This window comes from Haliotis rubra, unplaced genomic scaffold, assembly GCF_003918875.1.
Source record: "Haliotis rubra isolate DU_JTF1 unplaced genomic scaffold, ASM391887v1 Scf193, whole genome shotgun sequence".
Lineage (NCBI taxonomy): Eukaryota > Metazoa > Mollusca > Gastropoda > Lepetellida > Haliotidae > Haliotis > Haliotis rubra.
In genome coordinates, this window is record NW_025765925.1 from 746843 (window position 1) to 772219 (window position 25377).

General features: G+C 40.9%; 2 long non-coding RNA genes across 2 annotated transcripts; one reads left to right on the forward strand and one right to left on the reverse strand.

The window, feature by feature from the left end:
* Positions 1–4472: 4472 nt before the first annotated feature.
* LOC124274654 lies at positions 4473–7419 on the reverse strand. Its single transcript, XR_006897993.1, has 5 exons — positions 7292–7419; positions 6125–6156; positions 5501–5640; positions 5089–5207; positions 4473–4594 (listed from the first exon to the last, which is right to left on the reverse strand). It is a non-coding gene; the product is annotated as an uncharacterized LOC124274654 (long non-coding RNA).
* Positions 7420–18651: 11232 nt separating this feature from the next.
* Positions 18652–20444, forward strand: LOC124274655. The gene is made up of 5 exons (XR_006897994.1): positions 18652–18810; positions 19009–19040; positions 19574–19713; positions 20006–20124; positions 20329–20444. It is a non-coding gene; the product is annotated as an uncharacterized LOC124274655 (long non-coding RNA).
* Positions 20445–25377: the final 4933 nt, after the last annotated feature.

Sequence of the window (25377 nt, forward strand, 5' to 3'; positions counted from 1 at the left end):
GAGATCCAGGTTAGAACTGGTCTTCAGTAACACATGCTTGTCTCCCTGTGGAGATCAGGGTTAGAATTGGTCTTCAGTAACATACGCTTGTCTCCCCGTGGAGATCAGGGTTAGAATTGGTCTTCAGTAACACATGCTTGTCTCCCTGTGGAGATCAGGGTTAGAATTGGTCTTCAGTAACATACGCTTGTCTCCCTGTGGAGATCCGGGTTAGAATTGATCTTCAGTAACCCATGCTTGTCTCCCCGTGGAGATCCGGGTTAGAACTGGTCTTCAGTAACACATGCTTGTCTCCCTGTGGAGATCCAGGTTAGAATTGGTCTTCAGTAACCCATGCTTGTCCCTGACCCGTGGAGATCTGGGTTAGAGATCCAGGTTAGAACTGGGTCTTCAGTAACACATGCTTGTCTCCCCTGTGGAGATCCATGCTTGGTTAGAACTGGTCTTCAGTAACACATGGTCTTCAGTAACACATGCTTGTCTCCCTGTGGAGATCCAGGTTAGAACTGGTCTTCCAGGTTAGAATTGGTCTTCAGTAACACATGCTTGTCCTCCTGTGGAGATCCAGGTTAGAACTGGTCTTCAGTAACACATGCTTGTCTCCCTGTGGAGATCCAGGTTAGAACTGGTCTTCAGTAACCCATGCTTGTCTCCCTGTGGAGATCCAGGTTAGAACTGGTCTTCAGTAACACATGCTGTCTCCCTGTGGAGATCCAGGTTAGAACTGGTCTTCAGTAACACATGCTTGTCTCCCTGTGGAGATCAGGGTTAGAACTGGTCTTCAGTAACCCATGCTTGTCTCCCTGTGGAGATCCAGGTTAGAACTGGTCTTCAGTAACACATGCTTGTCTCCCTGTGGAGATCAGGGTTAGAACTGGTCTTCAGTAACCCATGCTTGTTGCAAGAGGGATCGGGTGGTCAGGCTCACTGACTTGGTTGACACGTCATCGTATCCCTATTGCGTAGATTGATGCTCATGTTGTTGCCCACTGGATTGCCAAAACCCACCATCGAGTATACCCAAATGATGTAATTTCTTAAACCGATTAATACCCACATTGTCATATTACTGGTCAGCTCAGATTGCCATCCGACATCCTCTGCATGATCAGTTACCTGGAAATCTAAGAATAATGCTAAATATCTTGTTTATAGACAATTATAGTAACAGGTGGAAGAAAAACATATTTATCGTACAATGTCAACGTGGTCGATATACTGTGTGTTCTAAGCTACAAAACGGGTGCCAGGAAAAATAACAACTATTAGTAGATAACTCAGATGGGATGCTTAAAAGATAAGAAAAAATGATCTATTACATGTCAACGGTTAATATGATGAAAAGCGGGCCTACAAGTTTCAAGCACGATAGCAGGTAGCAGGGCTGTGAGTCAAGTTTTACGCCGCTTTTAGCAATATCCCAGAAATATCACGGCTGGGGACACCAGAAATGGGCTTCACACATTGTACCCATGTGAGGAATTGAACCCGGGTCTTCAGCGTGACGGGCGAACGCTTTAACCATTTGGCTGTCTGACCGCCCCGAAGGGCTGTAGAATCCCCACAGAGCTAAGAATGAACATCGAGGGCATACAGATCCGTTGTCCGAGGTTAAAATATGTCTCCACTTCACTTTGTGCAGCCATTTTGGCAGATTATAAAGCTACTTACAGTGAAGTACGGTTATCATGGACACTTAGAGAGACCACTATGTACATTATATCGTGGCCGGGACAAACACAAAGTTCGTTATAACCGTCTTAATAAGCGTGTTCGGTATAGACGTAGTTTTCTGCATTAGTAAAACGCACGCAAGTTTCGGTCTGAAGTGTAGGAAATTGTCGTCGTTACATCTCTGTGGCTAAATTGTTCATTTGGTTGTTGAATCATTTAGAACAGAAAAATATAACTTCTCCAAAACATGCAAATCGGGGTGTAATGGTGTCAATGGGTGAGTGAGTGGGTGGGTGGTAGGCGTCAGAATCGGCCCAACATAAGCACGTTGGAAACGAAGATGGGCGGTTACACAATCCCTAAACAGAGCGTTACTGGTTGACGTTGCGGCCGAAAAACGACTACACAAATGGTGTAAACGAATTTGATTGTCTTCGGTATGTGACGTCAGACGTGGCCATCCTGACAAGATCAGATGTTGATGCACACGTGACCTTAGGATGTGATTTGCATCTCAAGGCACGTGCATCAGCCACAGTAGATTGGTCAGCCTGGAGCATGCCAGTTGCACGTTCACGTTAAACATTTGTATATCGTGGCATGAGAATTGTTAATTTTTCAAGGATTGTTAAGGTTGGTTTTATTCTAATCACCGTCAAATTCTGTACACGTGTTGGTTGTTAGGTACATCAAGTTGTGGTCACGTGCTAGATGATGAATAAATACAAAAGAAAACCCATCGTATTTATTGCCCAATCATTCCTGTTGCGTATTTATTTCATTTTAGTGTTTTGGGTTACGTTTTTGCATTTATTACCCACGTGGGCAACGTATGGGTAGTTGCATACTAATCTCGTACGTCACACGAGTGTCGTATGGCGTTGACCTGTGTCGTAACGACTTGACCTGAGATTCTAACGATTTGATTGGATAACCGATGACCTCTCAATTAGGTCGCATTCTGACGTAACTATTTTTTCATTCATAACAAACACGTGAATCCATTCATTCTACAACTTAAATGCATTGTGGGAATGTAAACATCGCGAACGTTGCCGTGTCGCTGTTTAATTGTGAGCCGAACTGAGACATTATAATGAACATAGAGATTTTTTCTGGGTTACATCTTCTTTTTATTATCGAGTACAACGTTTCAGGGCTTGTTCTGGCCCCATCTACAGGTAAAACTGAACAGTAACTGTTAACTCTGGCCGTGACGTCACAATGCTTGTGACGTCACAATGCTATGACGACGCAATACATGGCCAGAACAAGCCATGAAACGTTGTACTCGAGAATAAAAAGAAGATGTAACCCAGAAAAAATCTCTATGTTCATCAAATATCATCTTCTAAAATGCCAATGAAGCATCTGAGACATTATATCCGTCGAAAAACGTAAACGCAATGTTTCCACCAGTGATGTTAGCCGAACGAGGCAACTGCAAACCAAGAAACGGGGTGCTACGGAGTAGTTTACTGTAGGAGGCTGTACGAGGCGATGACAACTGACATGCATCGTGACGTCGGTTACCAAGGCAGTGACGTCATTACAGTGACGTCATGCAAATATTGTACTACAGTACAAAACTCTTCCGCAACCTCTTTATGAAACCGGTTTCGGTTTGAAACCAAAATATTAACAAAAATACGCTATTTTGTCAATTTAATGCATGCAAGACGTGGGTTATAAATAAAATACCACACTCGGTCTCATTACATACGAACTATACGAAACTCGTGACCTTCCTATGTTATCTGACCTCGCTTTCGCTCGGTCAGATACCATAGGAAGGACACTCGTTTTGTATAATTCGTATGTAATGAGACCTCGTGTAGTATTCTCTATTTCCCCGACGTTTTCGGTTATTTTTGGGTCTGTAGTGTAATCACTCCCGACATGAGAAATTCATATTTGCTATTCAGCGAATTTCAGCGAAACTATTTCCATTTTTTTTCACTTTTCCGGTTTTATTTTTAAAAGCAGCGTGCGGGATTTTGCAACAGACAATATACCTTATGCATTGAATATTAAGGTGGTCTACTGGTGTGATGTTAGACCGGGTTCGATTGCCAGCATTTGTCATGGTTCAAAGTGTGAAGCCCATGTGATATTGCTGGCATGCGTTTCATCACACAAACGTGTGAAAGGACGTATGTGACTCTCTCCTCCCAACCTTCTCACCTCCCAACCTCTCTCCCCTCCAACCCACTCTCCCCCTACACTCTCTTCCCCCAACCCTCTCTCATCCCGTCCCGTGAAGATCCGGGTTAGAATGTACCTTCAGTAACCCATGCTTGTCGTAAGAGGCGACTAACGGGATCGGGTGGTCAGGCTCGCTGATTTGGTTGACACATGTCATCGGTTCCCAATTGCGCAGATCGATGTTCATGCTGTTGATCACTGGATTGTCTGGTCCAGACTCGAGTATTTACAAACCACCGCCATGAAGCGGGAATATTGCTGAGTAAGCCGTAAAACTAAACTCACTCACTCTCTCAACCCACGCTGTCCAATACGGCCTCAACACGCCACCCACTCACAAATGCTCGGTTCCACGAAACTCGTGTAAAGAACACACCGAAAGATGAACAGGGAAATATATTTCAATGTCTTTATTGATAAGAAAAGCAATTTTACAACTTAGCATCTAATTGGCATAGTCCGTTATTTATTAATTTTACTGGTCAGTTATTATATCTTCATTTATAAATATTTCTCTCTTCTTAAAGATGTACATTGTTGAAATTACTCTAAGTGTATTAATTTACAATAAAATGATCTGTTTGTTTTCCTTCTGTAGATATTGAAACACGGCGTCTATGTTGCTGTACGTGTTGCGGGGCATCCATGTCAGTGTGAGGCAAGTCAGTCGTCCACCTAAGGAGGAGCTGCTACACCATGTTGGCGTCAGCTGAAACTAGAGATAATTAAACATCTTAAAGGATAAACAACATTTTGTTTCCTGAAGTCATCAGTAAAACAACTCCTTCAAACACGCCTAACACACTGACATGTAAACTATGTGCTCAACCTGTGCGCGTAGAAAATTGCAACCAAGGAGTAACCGAACTAGATTCTAAAAACACATGAAACCGTGTATTGTAGAAGAAGAGTGTTGCCATTCTAGAGTGCACACCAGGCGCCAGTGTATCTCCCTTTTGAAAATCAAACATGTTTAAATCAACTGACATGTTTAGCTTCTTTCGCTCCTCAATCTGTATCAACCCTGGTGGATAAAAGTAGAAGACCTCAGCAAGAGTCAGGGTTTTTTAGTTCATCGACTTGTGTTGCTATATCTCTTATCAAAGCCACCCAGGTTAGATTTTGCGTATGACTCTCGCCTCCACACAAAGAAGAGTGTTGCCATAAATATATTCAACAGTTTTCTGATAAAATCCAATAAGTACATACCTCAAATTTTACAAATGGATGAAGCAGTGTTATTCATGCTAGGGAGGCTGCTGTAGCTCTGTCCTTCAGAAAGGATCATCCGCTTCCCGGAACATTTGACCTCACTGTACAGCGCCCAGCTAAAAGGGAAACATTATACATTAAAATCTCCGATAATTGTGAGTTTAGAAAACCCGCGAAATAAAGCAATGCTTGTCTGTATTATGTCCCTCTTGTAAATGCCTCAATTGTTGAAACAACTGAAATTATGAAGTTGAAATTTAAAAATGATAAATGTCAAAATTCTCAAAGCCGGTGCATATCCGATCCCATTAAACACCTATACAATTGCAATTTGCAAAGAAAAGGTGCCTGGGTCTTTTGAAAAAATAAACATCACAATTATATTTCAGATGAGTGCATAAGTACTTACTCTCCCTCCTGGACAATGGCGGATGACACAGAGTTGTCGAAGGCTCCCAAACAGTCCATGTCCTGCGAGACTGTCAAATATCTACCTCCAAAGCATTCCTTCTCGAACAGGATCACCTTGGCGGAGGGGCACCAGTTTGCCTGCAAAATGATTGTGAATAATACCAAGCATGTGACGTTTCTGTGTACAGATTGATACATTTCACGTAAACTATGTATTGACGATGAAATCAAATAAATAAAAAGTAGTTATATTCCGCTTTTAACAATACGAGAGTGCGATGCCAGAAATGGATTTCACATCTTAAGAATCGAACCCTGGAACACTTGTACCACTTAGCTACCCAACCGACCTAAAGACATTACGACGAAGGGACTGTTTTTAACGTGCAGCTTAACCTGGGGTTCTTTTTTACGCATGTGTCAAATATAGAGGTGATGTTTCAAACGAACAAAAGATCAGAACCTTACCGATGTCAAGTAATAGAAGCTGACCACAGATAGAAAGTGTCAGCCCTAAACCAAAATATAACAATTAGATAGCAATCACAATTAAACTCTAAATATGATTAGGTTCCTTTTGTAGAATATTTGTTCTATTCTATTCAAAAACACATCCACATACCATATTTCCTGCTGCTGTTTGGGCTTTTAAACCTGAAAAAGATGTGTATGAATCACAATAACAAATTTACAAGAACTGTCGTTGCGAATGACACTGAAATACTATTTTATATTTGTGCTATTTGACAATAGTCAGCCCAAACGTCATGCATTACAGTTCATTGTTGAAATTTACACGTTTGACGTTTCATGTTATATTGGCACAAAAAGAATTGATTAAATTTATGCATTAAAAGACTGTGTGTGTGACACACGATGCAAGTGTTCAGCACATATTCTTCTGGTTTGGGAAAAGAATTTTCGCTTGTTTTAGTTTAATGTCCCCTCGTAAAGTTCTACAATACAGACTGAGCAGTGTATCTACAATTAAGACTCAAGGCCCGTGTATTGTTGTTTATGGAGGCAACGTAAAGAAGAGTAAGCACACGATGTAAAGCCACGTACAATTAAAATATTTGGAACACGGACATTTATACAGGCGTATGTGTCATAGAACTGGTTGGAGTGATCTTCTGTTAACTTGCATAAGATGGTCAAAGCTATTCCCTATTGTGAGGGACATTTGCCTAAACCTCGTGTTTCGTAATCTCGCATTGTCAGCTTGGTCACAGAGGCCGAAATGCCGCTTATAACATTTCAAATAAACCAGAGGAAAGGGATGTTTATCCTCTGTTAACCACTGGCTGTATTTATTACATAACGCCATGGTAATTAAGAAATGTTAATAAAAAGTTGCTAAATTCTTAAGTAGGAACGGAATTATGTATATTCCATAAGCTGAGGCTGGTATTTCGATGCATTCAGTATCACAGATTATGAATATTTTGCCGTAAATAAGCCCACATGCACGACACACCATAATAGAAGACAGCCACTAAATACTCCATTTCAAGATTTACGTGAATTATCCCACAATAAACACAATTCTGCCATGAATATGCCCAGCGTACATAACCACCACTTTTATGATTTGGATGAAACCCATGACTACATATTGCATGCTGACACATACATAATCAGCTCGATGTGGGGATTCGAACCGGTAAACATTGTTATTGGCAAGTCTATGTGATACAAGGCCGCCTTTGACGTCAGGGACAACCGTGTCTCCAAGACTATCGGACCAAGTTCATACAAGAGGAAGGAATATAGAAAAGATTAGTTTTACCTGGTCTTTGTGATGACAGTCTGTGTGTGTTCCAGGGATGGAGTGGCGATCTTGGGTGTTTGGGGTCTTTTTATAGCAGCAGATGTCCGTGAACCACGCAACCCTGTCCTTGAAAACGTCGTCTCTGATTAGATAGATATAGTTATCCAATCACAAATATCTGGGTTAAGCCATATGATCCGTCTCAGTCGAACCCGGACATGAGTGGGAGGGGGCAGTCAAGTGTTAGACCTGTGGAGACCTGTACTGACATTTCAATGTCTGGCAGGGGTTAGGGAGAGACACACAGCAAATTCATCAAACCAGGGAGACTATATAACGTTGTAGATTATCCCCGATCAAACATAGCAGGAAATCTGAATTGTTTTCAGTAAAAGAAAAATAACTTGTCGGTTTGGTATCATTTATATCATACAGACAACTCTCCTACATGGTTCTGTACATGGTCAATTCTGTTCAGGATATGGGTTCATCAAATGCGTTTAACCGTGGCATCAGACACCAGACGTTTACATCGTGTACCTACACAACACGCCGAGGATATGGAATACCATTCCTTATTACATGAAGAAACGTTTCAATGGGGCCTAAAAGGGTGGCATATGGGGTGTTATCTTCTTGACGTGTAGATAAATAAAGGTCAACTGTAATTTGGTAAAAACATTGAAACCCCCACAGTCTGTACCTTGTGGGGTGCACGGCAGATGCCCTGGTCGTTTTTTTTACGTATGTAACGATTTACATATTAGGACGAATTCATTGGCTGTAAAAACTCTCCTAAGCAACTGGGGCTTGAAATGAAAATTCATTCATGTCGTGGGGGCTGTGGGGTAGCCTAGTGGTTAAAGCGTTTGCTCGTCACGTAGAAGACCCGGGTTCGATTCCCCACATTGTGAACTCATGTTTGGTGTCCCCCGCCGTGATATTGCAAGAATATTGCGAAAGGCGGCGTAAAACCACACTCACTCACACTCCATATCGTATTTTCGGGGAACCAACTAGAAACGTATTGTGCTTTACCCTGTGACCACTAAGTATTGGCTACTTAAACATATAAAACCTAAACTGCTTTATATAGTCTAAACAAAAGAGGTTATCCGTCCATGTTTGATTGTGACGGAAACGACAAATACAACAGGTGAGGTTTCAGAGACAATTTTCAGTCAAGTGTTTTTTTATATTTCAATCAAATCCAAATTACAAAGTATGCATGCACTTTCTATTTATAATATTGAGGAAAGAAAAACTACAAATACTGAAGTATAGGTAAACTGGCTATAGACTGAAGTATAGTTAAACTGGCTACAAACTGAAGTATAGTTAGACTGGCTGACTGAAGTATAGTTAAAGTGGATATAGACAGAAGTATAGTAAAACTGGCTATAGACTGAAGTATAGTTAAAGTGGCTATAGACAGAAGTATAGTAAAACTGGCTATAGACTGAAGTATAGTTAAAGTGGCTATAGACAGAAGTATAGTAAAACTGGCTATAGATTGAAGTATAGTTAAAGTGGCTATAAACAGAAGTATAGTAAAACTGGCTATAGACTGAAGTATAGTTAAAGTGGCTATAGACAGAAGTATAGTAAAACTATTTTGTTGTAAAATAATACACTTGGAGTAATTTCAAAAATGTATATCGTCAAAAAGAGAGAAATCTTTATAAATGAAAATATAATGACTGACCAGTAAAATAAATAAAAAATGGACCATGCCAATTAGATGCTAGGTTGTAAATTGCGTTTCTTATCAATAAACACATTGTAATTATTTTCCTGTTCATCCTTCGGTGCATTGTTGACACGATCTCCGTGGAACCAGGCATTTGTGAGTGAGTGCCGTGTTGAGACCGTATTGGACAGCGTGGGTTGAGAGAGTGAGTGAGTGAGTTTAGTTTTACGCCGCACTCAGCAATATTCCAGCTATATGGTGGCGGTCTGCAAATAATCGAGTGTGTACCAGACAATCCAGTGATCAACAACATGAGCATCGATCTGCGCAATTGGGAACCGATGACATGTCAACCAAGTCAGCTAGCCTGACCACCCGATCCCGTTAGTCGCCTCTTACGACAAGCATGGGTTACTGAAGGTACATTCTAACCCGGATCTTCACGGGTCGGGATGAGAGAGGGTTGGGGGAGAGTTGGTTGTGAGGAGAGAGGGTTGTGAGGAGAGAGGGTTGGTGGGGAGAGAGGATTGGGAGGTGAGAAGGTTGGGGGAGAGAGGGTCGGGATGAGAGAGGGTTTGTGGGGAGAGAGGATTGAGAAGTGAGGAGGTTGTGAGGAGAGGGTTGTGAGGGAGAGAGGGTTGTGAGGAGAGGAGAGGTGAGAATTGTGAGGAAAGAGGGTTGTGAGGAGAGAGAGGGTTGATGGGGAGAGGGGTTAGGAGGAGAGAGGGTTGTGAGGGGAGAGGGAGAGGAGAGGATGGACAGAGGCCAGTGATGGAGAGGAAAGGAGAGGAGGGAGGAGGGTGGGGGAGGAGGTTGGTTTGGAGAGAAAGTTCTGAAGGAGGAGGGTTGGAGAGGAGGGTTGGAAGGGGGAAGGAAGGAGTGGAGAGAGTGGGTGAGTAGAGTGAGAAGGAGGAGGAGAGGAGGAGGAAGAAGGGAGAGCTGAGGACGGAGGAGAGGAGGCCGGAGGAGGAAAGGTTGTGAAATGAGAAAGGTTGTAGGGAGAGAGGTTCTATAGAAGGTTTTGAGGAGAGGTTAGTGGGAGAAGGTTAATCATGAGGAAAGAGGTTAGCATGAAAAGAGAGAGGTTATGAGGTTGTAAAGGGAGAGAAGGTTGTTTAGGAGAGAAGGGTTGTAGAAGGTGAAAGAACGTTAGTGAGAGGGTTAATTAGGGAGAAGGGTTGTGAGAGAAGGTTAGTGAAGAGGTTATGGCTTGAACCGGGAGAGATGTGTGCGGGTGGAATAGAGTACGATCAAACTATTCTGAAAAAGAGGTGGAAACGCAAAAACGCAGCAATGTGGGAGTATGGCGGCCAAACACACCAACATGGACCAAGTTTTTCCACGGATCGCGAGGACCATTACAAGACGATGGGACCTTTACTAAACGCGGGGGTCAACACGTTGGTCAAGCAGATCACGTGTCAAAACTGCAGTGGAAGACAGGTTCATCACTTGCGTTAGAGACTCACTACGGCCACCTCTACAGCTACAGCAACACCAGGATTGGGTAGGTTCAGCGCAGACAGTGAGGGTTCGTCTACGCGCCGCGGGTATTTGAAAGACACGACCAGTTCGAGGTGGTCAAGGACACATAGTATGGTCACAACAGCAACGTAGACGTGTTTGGTTTCGTGACGAGTCATGGGGAAAATTATGCTCCAAACAGCACATGGGAAGTGCACAGGTTTAACACTATTTGAAGTGGACACTTGTCAGAGATTGGTCAAGATCGTCAAAAATATGACCGGCTAGGCAGATTACATCCATGAGAATTGCCGACATTTGTCAGAGATGTCAAACCTGTCAAAACTGTGACGGGCTAGGCAGATTGTTGTACACCTCGTGTTGTTTGAAGAGTGCCAGCGGTGTTACAGTATTTTGATAGAGGAGGCGTAACGATGTTGGCCACCATCTCCAATACCGGAGTAGAACTGCCACGTCCAGGGCAATTTTAAATCACCATGTTACACAGATCAATTTTACGGCCTCACGTCTTTCCCATTTTGCAACAGGTAAACGTCATATTTCAACCCGACACACTTCAACACTGACGACGACCTTTTTGAGGAACCACAGTATCCTATGTCTTTCAGTGGCAGTATCCTAGTACTGCCATGGCTCGCAAAGTCACCAGATCTAAACCCCTAAGGACATTCATGGGATGCTCTTGATCAACGTCTGCGACTGTGTCGCCAGCAGGCACTGGACATCTAATAGCTGGCACAGCAGGAACAGTCTGTGAATATTCCCAGGGCCACAATTCGTATTCTGACTGGTTCCATGGGGCGACAGTTCTGGAATCTCAGACAAGATATTTAGAACAGATTACCTCCACCTTAATATTCGATTGTTTCATGTGTGCCATGGTGAACCTCGGTCAGTGACAGTGACCTGTGCCAGATTTGAACAGTTTATTATGATCTGTTGATGTTTTAATATCATGCATAAAGCCCCTTTTGAGTTTCTACTTTTTCAGAGTATATATAGTTCTAGGGACGAAACTCAGATGAACACATTTCCAGGCATAATTTTGAAAGCCTTGTAACTGCTTGCAGAAATGTGATGTAATTCCCCTGACTTATATTTAAGTCGCTTCCATCAGGTATGTTATCATACCATGTACTTGTGTAGTAAGCCTGTGGTCCCCTCACAAAAATAAACTCAATGTTCCTGTAAGTAAAGCCAAATTGTACGAAGAACACAGAAGACATAATAATTGCTGAACTTGGGAAAAAAGACCCAAAACTATATGATGTAAATAGAAAAAGACTGGGAAGATAAATGATACAACATTGAGAAGAACTGTTGATGAAAGTGTTTCATTTACTACATGAATCGCCATCCTATTATATTACTGAACACCAAAAGAAACGCCTGTCCATATGTCTTATTTGAAATGTTAGTGTGGTGGTTTGTAAGAATGGGTACCTGATAAGGCTGACGCCATGATATGTCTTCGGCCATGTTCGACTGTCAATGTTAGCTTGACAAATGAGAATCACTTTATTACATAAATGTGGGACATTTATCTTTTAAGATCCATTAATCCGTGTCGTTTTAACAATCACGACACACCCACTCTCTGAAATGTGTTCATAAACCTGGGACCTCTGAACAACCCCCCCCCTCCCCTCCCCCCGTGACCTGCAGCACTCCCATTTCCTGATCCTTGATCCGCCTCAGTCTGTTGTTGAATCAATGCTCATTTGTCCTTGACCCAGAATTTACTGACAGAATTATGTGCACAATGACAAGGACAGTGTGTACTTGATATATGGTACTGACAGATGTTTCATGAACGCTAACCAAATAATAAGCAGACAAGATAAAGGCTGTAAATATACATGTTTGAAGGGATAGTTTGCACACAGCATATATGCTTAATACATGTATATGCTTTTCAGATTTCATGTACAATTACATATTAGTATTTTAGAAAACAATTAGAGAGGGTATTTGAGTGATGACATTTGCAAAGATATTATTATTTCAATAAATTGAAAGACCGGATCTAGTATCTTGTCCCGACCTTGCGAACCCCCCAACAAACTACCCGGTGCATGCTCTACGGGCTCGACCACGTCAGATTGCGGATATTAGATTCATAACATTTACTTTTAGGGACTTATTATGTAGAAGCTAGGGTCTGCATGTACAATCATTCACCGTCGAATGCTTTAGCTCCCAATATGTAGCCTGTTTAACTATACTTAAGTCAGTAGCCTGTTTAACTATACTTCAGTCAGCCAGTTTAACTATACTTTAATCCGTAGCCAGTTTAACTATACTTCAGTCAGCCAGTTTATCTATACTTCACTCTAAAGCCAGTTTAACTTTAATTCTGTCTATAGCCAGTCTAACTATACTTCAGTCTGTAGCCAGTTTTGTTATACTTAAATCTGTAGCCAGGTTAACTATACCTCTGTCTATAGTCAGTTAACTATACCTATGTCTATAGCCAGGTACACTATACCTCTGTCTATAGCCAGGTTAACTATATTTTAATCTATAGCCAGTTTAACTATACTTCAGTCAATAACAAGTTTAGCTATACGTCAGTCTATAGCCAGTTTTACTATATTTTAATCTATAGCCAGTTTAACTATACTTCAGTCAATAACAAGTTTAGCTATACGTCAGTCTATAGCCAGTTTTACTATATTTTAATCTATAGCCAGTTTAACTATACTTCAGTCAATAGCAAGTTTAGCTATACGTCAGTCTATAGCCAGTTTTACTATATTTTAATCTATAGCCAGTTTAACTATACTTCAGTCAATAACAAGTTTAGCTATACGTCAGTCTATAGCCAGTTTTACTATATTTTAATCTATAGCCAGTTTAACTATACTTCAGTCAATAACAAGTTTAGCTATTCGTCAGTCTGTAGCCAGTTTTACTATATCTATAGCCAGTCTAAGTCAATAACAAGTTTAGCTATTCGTCAGTCTATATCTATAGCCAGTTTAAATACTTCAGTCAATAACAAGTTTAGCTATACTATAGCCAGTTTAACTATACTTCAGTCAATAACAAGTTTAGCTATACGTCAGTCTATAGCCAGTTTTACTATATTTTAATCTATAGCCAGTTTAACTATACTTCAGTCAATAACAAGTTTAGCTATACGTCAGTCTATAGCCAGTTTTACTATATATTTTAATCTATAGCCAGTTTAACTATACTTCAGTCAATAACAAGTTTAGCTACGTCACGTCAGTCTATAGCCAGTTTTACTATATTTTAATCTATAGCCAGTTTAACTATACTTCAGTCAATAACAAGTTTAGCTATACGTCAGTCTATAGCCAGTTTTACTATATTTTAATCTATAGCCAGTTTAACTATACTTCAGTCAATAACAAGTTTAGCTATACGTCAGTCTATAGCCAGTTTTACTATATTTTAATCTATAGCCAGTTTAACTATACTTCAGTCAAAAACAAGTTTAGCTATACGTCAGTCTATAGCCAGTTTTACTATATTTTAATCTATAGCCAGTTTAACCATACTTCAGTCAGTTTTGCTATCAATAGGTAGCAAGGTGATCTATACTTCTGTCTATAGTCAGGTTAACTATACCTCTGTCTGTAGTCAGTTAACTATTCTTCTGTCTATAGTCAGTTAACTATACTTCTGTCTATAGTCACGTAACTATACCTCTGTCTATAGTCAGTTAACTATACCTCTGTCTATAGCCAGGTTAACTATACCTCTGTCTATAGTCAGTTAACTATACCTCTGTCTGTAGCCAGGTTAACTATACCTCTGTCTATAGTCAGTTAACTATACCTCTGTCTATAGTCACTTAACTATACCTATGGCTATAGTCAGTTAACAATACCTCTGTTTATAGTCAGTTAACTATACCTCTGTCTATAGTCAGTTAACTATACCTCTGTCTATAGCCAGGTTAACTATACCTCTGTCTATAGTCAGTTAACTATACCTCTGTCTATAGTCAGTTAACTATACCTCTGGCTATAGTCAGGTTAACTATACCTCTGTCTGTAGTCAGTTAACTATTCTTCTGGCTATAGTCAGTTAACTATACTTCTGTCTATAGTCACTTAACTATACCTCTGTCTATAGTCAGTTAACTATACCTCTGTCTGTAGTCAGTTAACTATTCCTCTGTCTATAGTCAGTTAACTATACCTATGTCTATAGTCAGGTTAATTATACCTCTGTCTATAGGCAGGTTAACTATACCTCTGTCTATAGTCAGTTAACTATACCTCTGTCTATACTCAGTTAACTATACATATGTCTAAAGTGAGTTAACTATACCTCTGTCTATAGCCAGGTTAACTATACCTCTTTCTATAGTTAGGTTATCTATACCTCTCTCTATAGTCAGTTAACTATACCTCTGGCTATAGTCAGTTAACTATACCTCTGTCTATAGCCAGGTTAACTATACCTCTGTCTATAGTCAGTTAACTATACCTCTGTCTATAGCCAGGTTAACTATACCTCTGTCTATAGTCAGTTAACTATACCTCTGTCTATAGTCAGTTAACTATACCTCTGGCTATAGTCAGTTAACTATACCTCTGTTTATAGTCAGTTAACTATACCTCTGTCTATAGTCAGTTAACTATACCTCTGTCTATAGCCAGGTTAACTATACCTCTGTCTATAGTCAGTTAACTATACCTCTGTCTATACTCAGATAACTATACATATGTCTAAAGTGAGTTAACTATACCTCTGTCTATAGCCAGGTTAACTATACCTCTTTCTATAGTTAGGTTATCTATACCTCTCTCTATAGTCAGTTAACTATACCTCTGTCTATAGTCAGTTAACTATACCTCTGTCTATAGCCAGGTTAACTATACCTCTGTCTATAGTCAGTTAACTATACCTCTGTCTGTAGTCAGTTAACTATTCTTCTGGCTATAGTCAGTTAACTATACTTCTGTCTATAGTCACTTAACTATACCTCTGTCTATAGTCAGTTAACTATACCTCTGTCTATAGTCAGTTAACTATACCTCTGTCTATAGTCAAGTTAACTATACCTCTGTCTGTAGTCAGTTAACTATTCTTCTGTCTATAGTCAGTTAACTATACTTCTGTCTATAGTCACATAACTATACCTCTGTCTATAGTCAGTTAACTATACCTCTGTCTATAGCCAGGTTAACTATACCTCTGTCTATAGTCAGTTAACTAAACCTCTGTCTATAGCCAGGTTAACTATACCTCTGTCTATAGTCAGTTAACTATACCTCTGTCTATAGTCACTTAACTATACCTCTGTCTATAGTCAGTTAACTATACCTCTGTTTATAGTCAGTTAACTATACCTCTGTCTATAGTCAGTTAACTATACCTCTGTCTATAGCCAGGTTAACTATACCTCTGTCTATAGTCAGTTAACTATACCTCTGTCTATAGTCAGTTAACTATACCTCTGGCTATAGTCAGGTTAACTATACCTCTGTCTGTAGTCAGTTAAGTATTCTTCTGGCTACAGTCAGTTAACTATACTTCTGTCTATAGTCACTTAACTATACCTCTGTCTATAGTCAGTTAACTATACCTCTGGCTATAGTCAGGTTAACTATACCTCTGTCTGTAGTCAGTTAACTATTCCTCTGTCTATAGTCAGTTAACTATACCTCTGGCTATAGTCAGTTAACTATACCTATGTCTATAGTCAGGTTAATTATACCTCTGTCTATAGTCAGTTAACTATACCTCTGTCTATACTCAGTTAACTATACATTTGTCTAAAGTGAGTTAACTATACCTCTGTCTATAGCCAGGATAACTATACCTCTTTCTATAGTTAGGTTATCTATACCTCTCTCTATAGTCCGTTAACTATACCTCTGTCTATAGTCAGTTAACTATACCTCTGTCTATAGCCAGGTTAACTATACCTCTGTCTATAGTCAGTTAACTATACCTCTGTCTATAGCCAGGTTAACTATACCTCTGTCTATAGTCAGTTAACTATACCTCTGTCTATAGTCACTTAACTATACCTCTGTCTATAGTCAGTTAACTATACCTCTGTTTATAGTCAGTTAACTATACCTCTGTCTATAGTCAGTTAACTATACCTCTGTCTATAGCCAGGTTAACTATACCTCTGTCTATAGTCAGTTAACTATACCTCTGTCTATAGTCAGTTAACTATACCTCTGGCTATAGTCAGGTTAACTATACCTCTGTCTGTAGTCAGTTAACTATTCTTCTGTCTATAGTCAGTTAACTATACTTCTGTCTATAGTCACTTAACTATACCTCTGTCTATAGTCAGTTAACTATACCTCTGTCTATAGCCAGCTTAACTATACCTCTGTCTATAGTCAGTTAACTATACCTCTGTCTATAGTCAGTTAACTATACCTCTGGCTATAGTCAGGTTAACTATACCTCTGTCTGTAGTCAGTTAACTATTCTTCTGTCTATAGTCAGTTAACTATACCTCTGTCTATAGTCAGTTAACTATACTTCTGTCTATAGTCACTTAACTACATCTCTGTCTATAGTCAGTTAACTATACCTCTGGCTATAGTCAGGTTAACTATACCTCTGTCTGTAGTCAGTTAACTATTCCTCTGTCTATAGTCAGTTAACTATACCTCTGTCTATAGTCAGTTAACTATACCTCTGTCTATAGTCAGGTTAATTATACCTATGTCTATAGGCAGGTTAACTATACCTCTGTCTATAGTCAGTTAAGTATACCTCTGTCTATACTCAGTTAACTATACATATGTCTATAGTCAGGTTAACTATACCTCTTTCTATAGTCAGGTTATCTATACCTCTCTCTATAGTCAGTTAACTATACCTCTGTCTATAGTCAGTTAACTATACCTCTGTCTATAGTCAGTTAATTATACCTCTGTCTATAGTCAAGTTAACTATACCTCTGTCTATAGTGAGGTTAAGTATACCTCTGTCTATAGTCAGTTAACTATACTTTTGTCTATAGTCAGTTAACTATACCTCTGTCCATAACCACTTCAATAACCTTCAGTGCTATGTTGGTATCTTGAATTCTACTAGTTGACTGCCGTAATGGTTCACATCATTTAATCGCGTTTCCAATGAAATCATCAATAAAATCTGTACTTTTTCTTTCTTGAGTGTAACAAAAAGAAAGTACATGTGTACTCTTTTAATTTGGATTTGTTTGAAATATAAAACATCACTTGGCTGAAAATAGTCGCTGAAAGACAACCTGTTGTATTTGTCGTTTCCGCCACAATCAAACATGGACGGATAACCTCTTTTGTTTAGACTATATAAAGCAGTTTAGGTTTTGTATGTTTAATAAGCCAATACTTAGTGGTCACATGGTAAAGCTCAATACGTTTCTAGTTGGTTCCCCGAAAATACGATAAGAGTGTGAGTGAGTGTGGTTTTACGCCGCTTTTTGCAATATTCTTGCAATATCACGGCGGGGGACACCAAACATGAGTTCACAATGTGGGGAATCGAACCCGTGTCTTCTATGTGACGAGCAAACGCTTTAACCACTAGGCTATCCTACAGCCCCCACGATATTCGTTTCAAGCCCCAGTTGCTCGGGAGAGTGTTTACCTATAACAGACAATGATATCGTTCTGATAAGACTGACAACCTGCCATCTGAGAAGAATGGGGACATTTTCACCAACTCCACGTGTTACATGCGTAAAAAACAGGATCCGGGCATCTGCCATGTACCCCACAAGGTGCAGACTGTGGGGGTTCATGTTTTTACCAAATTACTGTTGACGATTATTTATCTACACGTCAAGGAGATAACACCCCATATACCATCCTTTTAGGCCCAGTGAAACGTTTCTTCATGTAATAAGGAATTGTATTCCATATCCTCAGTGTATTGTGTAGGTACACGATGTAAACATCTGTGGTGTCTGATGCCACGGCTAAACGCTTTTGATGAACCCATAACCTGAACAGAAATTGACCATGTACAGGACCATGTAGGAGAGTTGTCTGTATGATATAAATGATACCAACCCCACAAGTTAGTTTTCTATTACTGAAAACAATTAAGATTTTCTGCTATGTTTGATGAATTTGCTGTGTGTCTCTCCCTAACCCCTGCCAGATATTGAAATGTCAGTACAGGTCTCCACAGGTCTGACACTTGACTGCACCCTCCAACTCATGTACGGGTTCGACTGAGACGCTTCTTATGTTTTAAGCCAGATATTTGTGATTGGATAACTATATCTATCTAATCAGAGACGACGTTTTCAAGGACAGGGTTGCGTGGTGAACGGACATCTGCTGCTATAAAAGACCCCAAACACCCAAGATCGCCACTCCATCCCTGGAATCCACACAGAAACTGTCATCACCAAGACCAGGTAAAATTTATCTTTTCTATATTCCTTTCTCTTGTATGAACTTGGTCCGCGTTGTATCACATAGACTTACCATTAACCATGATCACGGGTTCGAATCCCCACCTCGAGCTGATTATGTATGTAAAATTGTATTTCAGTGTCATTCGCAACGACAGTTCTTGTAAATTTGTTATTGTGATTTATACACATCTTTTTCAGGTTTAAAAGCCCAAACAGCAGCAGGAAATATGGTATGTGGATGTGTGTTTGAATAGAATAGAACAATTATTCTACAAAAGGAACCTAATCATATTTAGAGTTTTATTGTGATTGCTATCTAATTGTTATATTTTGGTTTAGGGATTATGCCTTCTATCCATGGTCAAACAGGTTCTTTCACTTAACATCAGTAACGTTCTGATCTTTTGTTTGTTTGAAACATCACCTCTATATTTGACACATACGTAAAAATGAACCCCAGGTTAAGCTGCACGTTAAAGGTTCTTACACTGGCTCAGACGACTGCCTAATCTCCACAGATAGTTGCGGTCCCTTCATCATAATGTCTTTAGGGTGGCAGGGTAGCTAAGTGGTTCAAGTGCTCCAGGGTTCGATTCTGAAGATGTGAAATCCATTTCTGGCATCGCACTCTCGTATTGTTAAAAGCGGAATGTAACTACTTTTTATTTATTTGATTTCATCGTCAATACATAGTTTACGTGAAGTGCATCAATCTGTACACAGAAACGTCACATGCTTGGTATTATTCACAATCATTTTGCAGGCAAACTGGTGCCCCTCCGCCAAGGTGACCCTGTACGAGAAGGAATGCTTTAGGTGTAGATGTTTGACAGTCACGCATGACATGGCCAGTTTGGGAGCTTTCGACAACTCTGTGTCATCCGCCATTGTCCACGAGGGAGAGTAAGTACTTATGCACTCATCTGAAATATAATTGTGATGTTTATTTTTTCGAAAGACCCATACACCTTTTCTTTGCAAATTGCAAGTGTATAGGTGTTTAATTGGTTCGGATATGCACCGACTTTAAGAACTTTTACATTTATCATTTTTAAATTTCAACTTCATAATTCAGTTGTTTCAACAATTGAGGCATTTACAAGAGGGACATAATCCAGACAAGCATTGCTTTATTTCGCGGATTTTTTAAACTCACAATTATCGGAGACTTTAATGTATAATGTTTCCCTTTTAGCTGGGCGCTGTACGGTGAGGTCAAATATTCCGGGAAGCGGATGATCCTTTCTGAAGGACAGTGCTACAGCTGCCTCCCTGGCGTGAATAACACTGCTTCGTCCATTAATAAAATTTGAGGTATGTACTTATTGGATTTTATCAGAAAACCGTTGAATATATTTATGGCAACAATTTTCTTTGTGTGGAGGCGAGAATCATGCGCGCACAGGTTGAGCACATGTAAGTGTGTTAGGAGGGTTTGAAGGCGTTGTTTAGCAGATGACTTCAGGAAACAAAATGTTCTGTTTATCCTTTAAGATGTTTAATTATCTCTGGTTTCAGCTGACGCCAACGTGGTGCAGCAGCTCTTCCTTTATTGGACGACTGACTTGCCTAACACTGACATGGATGCCCCGCAACACGTACAGCAACATAGACGCCGTGTTTCAATATCTACAGAAGGAAAACAAACAGATCATTTTATTGTAAATTAATACACTTAGACTAATTTCAACAATGTATATCAACACCAAGAGATAAATCTTTATAAATCAAGATATAATAACTGACCAGTAAAATAAATAAATAATGGACCATGCCAATTGGATGCTAGGTTGTAAATTGCGTTTCTTATCAATAAAAACATTGTAATTATTTTCCTGTTCATCCTTCGGTGCATTGTTGACACGATCTCCGTGGAACCAGGCATTTGTGAGTGGGTGCCGTATTGGACAGTGTGGGTTGGTGGGTTGGGGGAGAGAGGTTGGGAGGAGAGAGGTTGGGGACGAGGGCTGGGAGGAGAGGTTGGGGGGAGAGGTTGGGGAGAGGGTTGGGGGGGGAGAGAGGTTGGGGGGGAAGAGAGGTTGGGGAGAGAGGGTTGGGAGGAGAGGGTTGGGGGGAGAGGGATGGGGAGATGTTGGGGAGAGAGGCTTGGGGGGGAGAGGTTGGGGGGAGAGAGAGGTTGGGGGGGGGGAGAGGTTGGGGGAGAGAGGGTTGGGAGGGAGAGGTTGGGGGAGAGAGGTTGAAGAGAGAGGTTGGGGGGGGAGAGAGTTGGGGGGGAAGAGAGGTTGGGAGAGAGGGTTGGGAGGAAAGAGGTTTTGGGGGAGAGAGGTCAGGGGAGAGGGTTGGGGGAGAGAGGTTGGGAGGGAGAGAGGTTGGGGACGAGGGCTGGGAGAGAGGTTGGGGGGAGAGGGTTGGGAGGAGAGAGGGTTGGGGGAGAGGGTTGGGGGGATGTTGGGGGGAGAGAGGCTTGGGAGGAGAGAGGGTTGGGGGAGAGGGGGTTGCGGGAGAGGTTGGGGAGAGAGGGTTGGGAGGAGAGAGGTTGGGGGGAGAGGTTGGGAGAGAGTGAGGGGTTGGGGGAGAGAGGGTTGGGAGGAGAGAGGGTTGGGGGAGATGTTGGGGGGGAGAGGGAGGGGGAGAGGTTGGGGAGAGAGGGTTTGGGGGGAGAGAGGTTGGGGAGAGAGGGTTGGGGGGAGAGAGTTGGGAGGAGAGAGAGGTGGGAGGGTGAGAGGCTTGGGAGAAGAGAGGTTGGGGAGAGAGGGTTGGGAGGAGGAGTGGTTGGGGAGTAAGGGTTGGGGAGGAGAGATGTTGGGGAGAGATAGGGATGGGGAGAGAGGTAGGGAGAGAGGGTTGGGGGAGAGGGTTGGGAGGAGAGGGTTGGGAGGGAGAGAGGGTTGGGAGGAGAGTGGGTTGGGGGGAGGGGAGAGAGGGGGGGGAGAGAGGATTGGGAGGAGAGATGTTTGGGTGGAGAGAGGGTTGGGGGGAGAGAGGTTGGGGAGAGATAGGTTGGGGGAGAGAGGGTTGGGAGGAGAGATGTTGGGGGAGAATAGGGTTGGGGGGAGAGAGGGTTGGGGGAGAGGGTTGGGAGAGAGAGGGTTGGGAGGGGAGAGGGTTGGAAGGAGAGGGTTGGGAGGAGAGAGTGTTGGGAGGGGAGAGAGAGGGTTGGGAGAGAGGGTTGGGGAGGAGGAGAGATGTTGGGGGAGAGATAGGGTTGGGGAGAGAGGGTTGGGAGGAGAGATGTTGGGGAGAGAGGTTGGGGAGAGAGGTTAGGGGAGATAGGTTGGGCAGAGAGGGTTGGGGGATAGAGGTTGGGGGAGAGAGGGTTGGGAGGAGAGAGGTTGGGGGAGAGAGGTTTGGGAGGTAAGAGACACAAGCGACCATTCACACTGACCACTTTGGCGTGATGAAACACATTCACAATGTTTGTGACATACTTTTCTAAATATATTTACGTATGTATGTATTTTTTGGCTGTTGTTGTTTCCTACGGCTTTTAAAACCGTTAACATTCCAACAATATCACATGGTCTTCACACGTATTACCGCGACTGATGCTGGCAATCGAACCCGCCCTTCGGTGTGAGCAGCGAACGGTTTACCAGTAGGCCACCGCAATATTCAGTGCATAGGGTATAATTGTTTGTTGCTAAATCTGGCATGCTGCTTTTCTGCAAAAATAAAATAAAAAATGGAAACGTAAAAGTGGAAAAATGGAAATATCTGACATTTTCGCTGAAATTTCCCATGTCGACATGTATCAAGGGCGATTTGTGCGAGTATAATAAACTACAGCCACAAAAATACCGAAAAGTCCGGGGAATGAAAAAAGTAACCACATTGGAGTATGGCTACCCAAAACACCAACATGAAATGAATATACAACATGAATTACTGGGATATGACAAGAATGAGTTTTCATGTGTCTCTCATCAGAAGTGAGCACGCTTATGCTTTTCAAATTTCATGTACAATGACTGTTAAATTAATTACTAGAATATTACGTAAACAGCTAGGGTATTTGCGTAATAACATTTGCTAAGACCTTATTATGTTTCTTTATTTAATATATTCTTTCATTACTAACTGCCCTCCCTTTGCTTAAAAGTCTGAGATTTCTGATATCATAACCGTATGTTTTAAGGCCTTATAACATTAACTTATAGGGCCCCCGTATGCAGGAAATATGGTCTGCAGTACGATCAATGTCACTCGCTGTCAATGACTTCACCTCCCACCATATCGCAGTACCTATTGCAATGTAGTTATCTAACCGCGCTATATTCGAAGATATTTGCCAATTACAGGGCATGTGTGTAGCGAATTTAACTATATTTAACTATTTTTATTATGGAATGCGATAATCTAGTATATCCCTTAGCTGCTTCAGCTCTACTTATGTTTAGAAGAAGAAAATTATTATATCGTATGATATTACACCACCCACTTTTTCTTTAAGTTTTACTGTGTGTGTATAGAGGTATATTTTATATATGCATTGGTTTATGGATTTTATGTGTCTCGTAGGTATGTAAAGGCCGGGCAGATGTTTTATATGTGATACTGAAGATTTTATATATTATGTAAACATTTGCGTGACACAATAATAAAATAATTTCTTTCTCTCTCTCTTCTCTCTCTATAATTCTGTAGCCAGTTAAGAAGACTTCATTCTATGGCAAGTGTCACTAAACTTCAGTCTATAGCCAGTTTCACTATACTTCAGTCTATTGCCACATTCACTAAACTTCAGTCTATAGCCAGTTTCACTATACTTCAGTCTATTGCCAGTTTCACTAAACTTCAGTCTATTGCCAGTTTCACTAAACTTCAGTCTATTGCCAGTTTCACTAAACTTCATTCTATAGCAAGTTTCACTAAACTTCAGTCTATTGCCAATTTCACTAAACTTCATTCTATAGCAAGAACCCGGGTTCGATTCCCCACATGGGTACAAATATGAAGCCCATTTCTGGTGTCTCCAGCCGTGATATTGCTGGAATGTTGCTAAAAGCGGCGTGAAACTAAACTCACTCACTCACTATCCCTTTGACCATCATCACTCAGAAACTCAATAATATTGATAACATCAAAGAAAATAAAAATGGCGGCATCTGACGTCCCTGCCCCACGCCGAACAAACAATAAAACATTCAGAAGGGCCTTCAGAAAGAAACACGGGAAACTACCTTTGCATACATATTGTTAATAAAAAAACAAAAACTACCTTTCAAACTATTAGTCCACAACTTGAAGTAACCACTTCCTGATACGGAGTCGAAAGCTGTTTTCAAATCTATAAAAGCACAGTACACTCTGCCCATATGAAGGGATAAGTACTTATTAATGATTTCATCTAGTACGAAAATATCATCAACAGTCAGGCATCCCTTCCTAAAACCATATTGTTCCAAAACTAAAATACTGTTAGTCTCTGTCCAACACATTCGAAAATATCATCTTTTCCGAAAACTTCGAACAGTGTGATAGTTAGATGGCAAATTAACACTTTTCTTTTTGTGCAAAGGTATAGTTGGACTTGCTGTCAACAAAGGAGCGTTATGTAAGACTTTAATTGGCATTACGCTGTAACCAGGTGCAATTAAACAGTTCTGCAAGTGTATCGTATTATCTTTGGAAGATATTTCTCTACCAGTTCTCATGGCTCATTGTCGCTTCTCTCACATCGTGATCGGTAGATTCTACAAAACTAACAATAAACGGATACGGTCCTCTGGTGATGCATTAAGATGATGAAGCTAATTTCAAACATTCCATTCACCAGGTGAGGTGTTATTAATAGCACTAACTGATCCAGACTTACAGCAGACCAGAAACATTTATTGCAATTGTTTAATATGAATGTCATTAAAGTATCGGCTGTGACCCACTGTGTTTATATACAGTACAACCAGAAATTATTGAGAATTTAAAGATTGTAATTTTTTATATTTTTTTCACTCATTACTCACGTATTAATGTGAATATTAGCAGAACATAACTCCAGATTCAAAGACAGGTGAACAGTTAGTATTTTGTCAAGTCACCATGGGCAGCAATGCAGGCTTCGATGCGGCGGGGCATACTACTGATCAAAGAAGTTAGAAAGTCGTGGTCCATGCTGTCCCAATATCGGACCACCTCTTCTTTCATTTCAGCAATATTTGTCAGATTTTTCTTATTGACACTTTCCTTCATAAGTCCCCAAACATTTTCTATTGGATTTAGGTCAGGGCTATAGCTTGGCCAATCTAATAATGTCAGATTTTGGGTCCGAAACCAGGCCTGTGAATACTTTGAACGATGTTTTGGGTCGTTGTCCTGCTGGAAAATCCAAAACTTTCCGTAGAACACGTGAGCAGATGGAAGTAAATGTCCCTCGAGAATATCTGTGTACCGCTCACTGTTCATATTCCCTTCAAATACACAGAGGGGTGTTGCCCCTAACACAGATATGCCACCCCACACGTTGAATTTCGGACTGTACTTTGGGCGCTGATACAAAGGTTGATTATACTAGAAATCCAATTAAACATATTCGTACAATTCTCAATAATTTCTGGTCATACTATACGTGCGAGCTTTTCACCGCTGAGATCTAGTTTCAACAGCATA